The 6,224-nt window shown below is 31.4% G+C and overlaps 1 long non-coding RNA gene across 1 annotated transcript; it reads right to left on the bottom strand.

Moving 5' to 3' along the window:
* Nucleotides 1–669: 669 nt before the first annotated feature.
* On the bottom strand, nt 670–5,478 carry LOC134270120 (uncharacterized). Its single transcript, XR_009992730.1, has 2 exons — nt 5,227–5,478; nt 670–1,974 (listed from the first exon to the last, which is right to left on the bottom strand). It is a non-coding gene; the product is annotated as an uncharacterized LOC134270120 (long non-coding RNA).
* Between the last annotated feature and the right edge of the window lie 746 nt (nt 5,479–6,224).

Below are 6,224 nucleotides of genomic sequence, written 5' to 3'. Positions count from 1 at the left end.
GGGAAAATCCGTCGTCAATTCAGTGTATAAATGTATATAGGCCTATACCGGTATGCAATTTTGGGGGTAGGAACCATTTCTTTGAAGAACATGTATATATTTTTGGAAGCCTCCTTTGTTTAAAAAAAAAAATAATGAAGATTTTCCACCTTGAATATTTCTGCTATTTATCTTAACTTTGGTAAGACAAACCAAAGAGTAAAATCACCGACTCGACCTCCGCCATATGGCGGCCAACGTGAAGTAACTCTTGCTAAATTCAGACCTATCGAAAACTATTCATTCAAAATTAAGGTAATCCGATTTTCAGCCAGGAAGGATTACTCTTTAATTTATAATTAAATTCAAAAATTCTCAAAATGAAGCTTGAAAATTAAATCTTTTCATGTGACAATTTTCATTTTATACCTCTCAATGTGTTTTAAGGTCCTTTGAAGTTCTCAGAAAGGTCTTATAAAAAGTCGAAATTTTTACGCTATAAAAATTATTTTAAAATTACATATTTAAAAAAATTGAGGTTCATTTTCATCTAACCATAGATACCAATGTTTATTAACATGATATGAAATTAGAAGTGATTAATAGTGTTTTGCAGTGATAGGAAAATCTTTGTACACTTTGCATTGTAAAATGATTGAAGTAAAATTTAGAACAACTGAATTTAACAAAGAATTTTCCTAAAAATTTACTCACTTACAAACTCACTCACATCTAATCTTTGACAACTCCGCCCACTTTCGTACTGACCAGCCAATTAAATTAAGGATAGAACATTGCAAGAACAGGGGGAATCCGTATGACATTAATTTACAACACTGAAATTAGGTAGAGCTAAGCATAACAAATTCAAAGAACACGATCCTAAGATCTAACCATAAAGTTGATAACAAGTATGAGTAAATGACATTGATATCGTGAGACAGGAAAGAGATGTCAAGAATTAGATATTGCTAACATGTGCAAAAATGTCTTTCCTAAACATCAAATGAAAACAATTAACTTTCAACTACAGATGTCAAACAAGACCGAAAAGTAATAAACAATTATGTATAAATATATTCATAATTAAAAATTTGTCATTTATAAACCCTTATAACCCATAATCATAACATCCGCCCACAGAAAATAAAATTGTAAAACAATTTTACATGGGGTTAATAAATGCAAATTAATATTTAAAAAAAATGAGGATTACACAGAAAAAAAATAAACAAATGTCACACAATTTACAACATGAGTAAAAACTCAAAACAATGTTCTCGTACTTTCACTTATCATTAAGCTGTACATTAGAAACATATTAAATTATAATTGTAAAAATAGGCATAACCCGTAATGACACAAATAATTGAAAAATAAAACTTCCATCTATCATGTAAGTACCATGGTTTACAAAACAATTAGCGTGGAGACATTGATATACAGCAGCTAAAATAATTACTTAGATAAAGGATGACTTCGAAACAGCCACAATCAAACAGTAATTAATAGCAAAGCTAGTAAACATTGCTCTCTCACAGAGTCGGTCACTCAACTTAATTAAATTATCTCCTCAGCACCACGAGACGAGCTCCTGCAGTTAAATAACTAGAGCAAATTACCTTCTCGGACAAAAATGCTGTGAAACATAATTCACTCCAAATAGCAATGATCTCAAAATCCAATCATAAATCAAAATATCTATACAAGGCGCCAAAATGAAAAATAAAATACAAAACAAAATCAACTAACAAGAATTAAAAAAAAAAACTACACATAACTAGAAAACTGACCAGTCAGCAAGGGCCCCGCCATGGGGTAGAATTAAAAGGGTGCAGCTTACGGAATGATTAAAAAATGTACGAAGAATAAGCAACAGCAACTGTATTCTTAAAATTTCAAGATAATTCCTGAATATTCAAAAACCTGAAAATAATATCCTTGTATTTACATTAGGCAGTAAAGAACAACTTAACATTGAATGTATATTTAACCCTTTAACGGCCAGAGATTTTGCAATTTTTCTGCATAATTACCTAAAAAAGTTCAAATAGAATTTTAGACATTTTCAAGTCACTTTTACATAGAGTAACCTATATATTTTCTGAAAGGTAAGATCCTAAAGTATTTGATTATGCAGAGTAATTTGACGTCACGGTTGCCATGGCAACGATTGAGACCCATAATTGCCAAAATATGTGCTTTTCTCCTTTTATTCTTCCCTGAAATACAAACAATTTTACAAATAATGTTTCCAAACCAGAGGATTTGGTGTTACTATTAAAACAAAGCATGCATTCAATTAGTTTTTAGTTTTGCTGGTCAATTTTGTTTAATAGAAAGAGTTTATACAATTACACAATGTCAATACCTCATCCGTTCGACTTCGGCTTTACAACTGTCTGATTGTCGTAAACAATTTTTGAATCGCTCTCCCTCCTACAGTTTTTTACTGACTTCGATAAAATTTGATACATATGTAGAGCATACAGAGATACACATTTTTTTTATTCAAAGTCTCAATAGAAGAAACGGAATCTGAATCGCTACACAAATTTACATATCATAGGCGTCGGAACCGGAGGGTGGGGGGCTAGGGCCTCTTTTTTGCAAACATAGCCATAATATAAACAATGAACATAGGATCGTAGATTTAGACAGAAATTTTACTTAGAGAAGTTCGATATTAACCCTCCCCCTCCCTCCCTCCCGAAATAGGATCTTCGTGAAGGACGCAGGACATTTTTTTTTCGCTTTTCAAGTTTTTGGTAACTTAAATATTTTTTTCTCCTCTACTTTCCCCCTTCCACTTTCAATTTGCTACCGACGCCAATGCATATACCGTATATACTCGCCTATAAGTCGGTTTTTTGGGAGTTAATCTCTGGTCTAAAACTCTTTGTCCGACTTATAGGCGAGCTATTAAAAGTATGGTTTTCTATGAGGTCAGTCCATCTGATGTACAAGCTTATTAAATACAACCGACTTATAGGCGGACCGACTTATAGGCGAGTATATACGGTACTTCCATTGTATGTCCCACTTCGCTACCCGACCTTACATGTAATTCCCAATCATTTTACGATAAATGGACGAATTCATTATATAAATCATGAAAAAAATAACTGTTTCATAATTTTCTTAAAGACATATCATTGAACTTGGGGAAAAAAATTGTCCACAACTCTTGCATCGATTACTTTTTAAAAACAATTTTAATATTCCATTGTTCCGTAGTATAGACACAAATGTATGATTTATGAAGTCTCACATATCCAAAATTAAGTTAAAATTTCTGTAAAAATGTCGTAATGAAGTTAAGGTTACGGAAGTTAAATCTCCAACTTTTATATTATAAGTTAAAATTCTCTGCAATAGTTAAAATCAAAGCTTGTTTTAGGATATAAAACAGAAGTATGAAGAATTTTGCTCCCCAAAGAATGAAAAAAAAATTATATCTGTCATGCAAAATCCTTCCTGAATTACCACTTCGGAAGTAAAGGTTTTTCTCCAATTCAATCTGTTATATCTAAAAAAGTATTGTCTTAAAAATAAATAGCTGACTCGCAACTAGTATTAATGATATAAGGTTTTTTGGTAAATTTCAGTTCTTTTTGAAACCTGCAATTAATCTGTTCGTGCAATTTAGACCAAACTCAGTCCTGAAGTTAATTGATTTTTAGCGATATGCTATGATTACTTATGAAAGAAGATCCATGCATTTCTTTTTCGAGAATAGATTTGATTTTATTTTTTTATTCAAGATAAAAAAAAATTATTTAACATTCATCGCAATCTGTTAGGAATGCTTTTACTGCTGAGAATCCCGTCTTGAAATTTGTAAAAAAAAAAATGAAGCGACATTAAGATTTGCAGTGGAATACGTTTTCAACATTAGGCCTTCATGATGTTCATATCTAAACTTTAACTACATAAATATCGGTAAATATTTAAAAAAAAAAACAAAAAAAAAAAAACATGCGTGTATGTTATATCTTAGAGCTGAATTCGATCTTAAAATTTATAGTTAAGATATTATAACGGCAAATATGTAAGTGACCTGAAAAAAAAAGAAAATTAATTGTCCATGCTTGTTTTTGTAGAATGACTGTTCCGTGCTATTTCTCTCCCTGTGTATATAACAACCATGGTAACAGAAAGGGAAATAATTCAAACGAAATTAAGTTTCCCGATTTTTAAAAATTAAATATCACAGTGTATATTCATTATTTTATTTTCATGTTCCTATACATTCATTTTATATTAGATAAAGATAAGGGTAAGAAAAATAATCGCGTCAGTTTAATAAATGCAGTTTGTGCGTTATAGCAAAAATATCTCTTTCATCGAAATTTTAACTCCTAATATGTTTCATCGTTGTGACAGCTTTTCCTTTCAAGTACATTTAAAATACTAGCCTAAGGACTCGAAAAAAAATTTATAAGCTTGTATATTTTTTTTAACTTTTAATGACAAATCCGAAAAGTAAGAAAATGGTAACGACAATACCTGATTACTTGATTAATTATTCCTACTACATGTAGGAATGACACAAAATTCGACAGGAATTTCTGAAACAGTGGGTGCGCGAAATCGGGGCGTTGGGTCAAGAACTATCACTTATATTCTAAAGCTAATGAAAATTTCCTTTATTACATGGTAATGGCTCAAAACGTTTCGTATATTAACTCTTCTTTATAAATAATTCCTTTCAAAAATAAATCTGTTCCATATATTGAAAGAATCGATTTATTTCACACCGAACTTATGAACGATTTCATTGTATACACGTAAAACGTTAGATGACGTCATAGTGCTTTTTTTTTGTTTTACTCGAAAAAGTTCCAATATTCAACAGCAAATATTTCTGTAACGGATGGTCGTACCTTTCAATGTCCAATAGAGAAAATGTAGGGAAAATTTCCCGCTTTTAGGATATGGCATTCATCTTTTTTTATCGTGTGCTGTAAGTGAGATACAGCCTACAGAAGATAGCGCAAAATCACTCATTTATGCGGAATTTTACTAACTTCCCACAATTATATTCAATGTTCAATTCAAGTTAACGATAATTTCTTAACATCGCAGAGAAAAACTGATAATAGAAAAATTGTTGTGTTTCTTCTCTAGTTTCAGAAAATATCAACTGTTTTGTTGTATCCCAATTATTTACAAAACGCCAACAGTTAAATCACTGTGATGCTAAAAATGCGTCAAAAGGCGAACTTGGCCGTTAAGGGGTTAAACAATTATGAAGCTTGTGTTATATAGAATGCCAGCCTTCAATGAATGCAAATATCATGAAGGCTTGACCTTAACTTCAAACAAACAGCAGTTGCAGACAAAGGTTTTCATTAATCTTAAAGATAAAGAAAAGCCTACTAAATTTTCTGCAGCAGGCTAGATAATTAATCCCAAAGGATTAATTGTACCTCTCTCATCATTTTCTTCTAAAGTTATAATAAGAACTTTTTCAGTATCAATGATAGAATGGGGTTTTTATACAACTATCTTAAAAGTTAATTAACATAAACTGAAAAAAAGTAAATCAAAAAATCTTCTTTAATCTATTTCTTGCTTTTAGAATTCAATGAAATCATAACTATTAAACAAAAATAAATCATAAAAATTTATATTTAAATCCACATTTCAGAGTGTTCATAGCATTCCAAATTGACTTAACTTCAAAACAAACTTCATTTGCAGACAGAGGTGGTAATTCATCTCAATGTGACAGATAAAGATAATGCTCTGGATTTTCTTCAGGAGGAAAGCTAATTAATCCCAAGGGACTCATAGCCAGCATTCAGTTTACAATGGGAACATCTTCAGCAGTTATCTCTCTTTGCCAATGCATTCTTATATATATAAAATTAAGGAATCTACCCCACCACCCCAGCTCCAAACCAGGGGACATAGAGAACCAAACTTAGCATCAAAATATGTATTTCTGCCTACTGAACTACCATACCAAATTTGTACTTGATTGGGCAACCATAAAAAAAGTTGCCCATTCATTTTTATGCATAGTTAAGGAATCTACCCCACCACCCCAGCTCCAAACCAGAAGACATAGAGAACCAAACTTAGCATCAAAATATGTATTTCTGCCTACTGAACTACCATACCAAATTTGAACTTGATTGGGCAACCATAAAAAAAGTTATTAGAAAAAAACAGAAAATTTGTGGACGGAAGAGTGACAGACGGACAGTCAGACGGACAGAGAGACAGACAGACGGACA

This window comes from Saccostrea cucullata, unplaced genomic scaffold, assembly GCF_032062105.1.
Source record: "Saccostrea cucullata isolate Sc308-1 unplaced genomic scaffold, CSIRO_AGI_Scuc_v1 ctg4328, whole genome shotgun sequence".
NCBI lineage: Eukaryota > Metazoa > Mollusca > Bivalvia > Ostreida > Ostreidae > Saccostrea > Saccostrea cuccullata.
The sequence above is the reverse complement of the archived record's forward strand: the minus strand, read 5'-3'. Positions and strand labels throughout refer to the sequence as shown.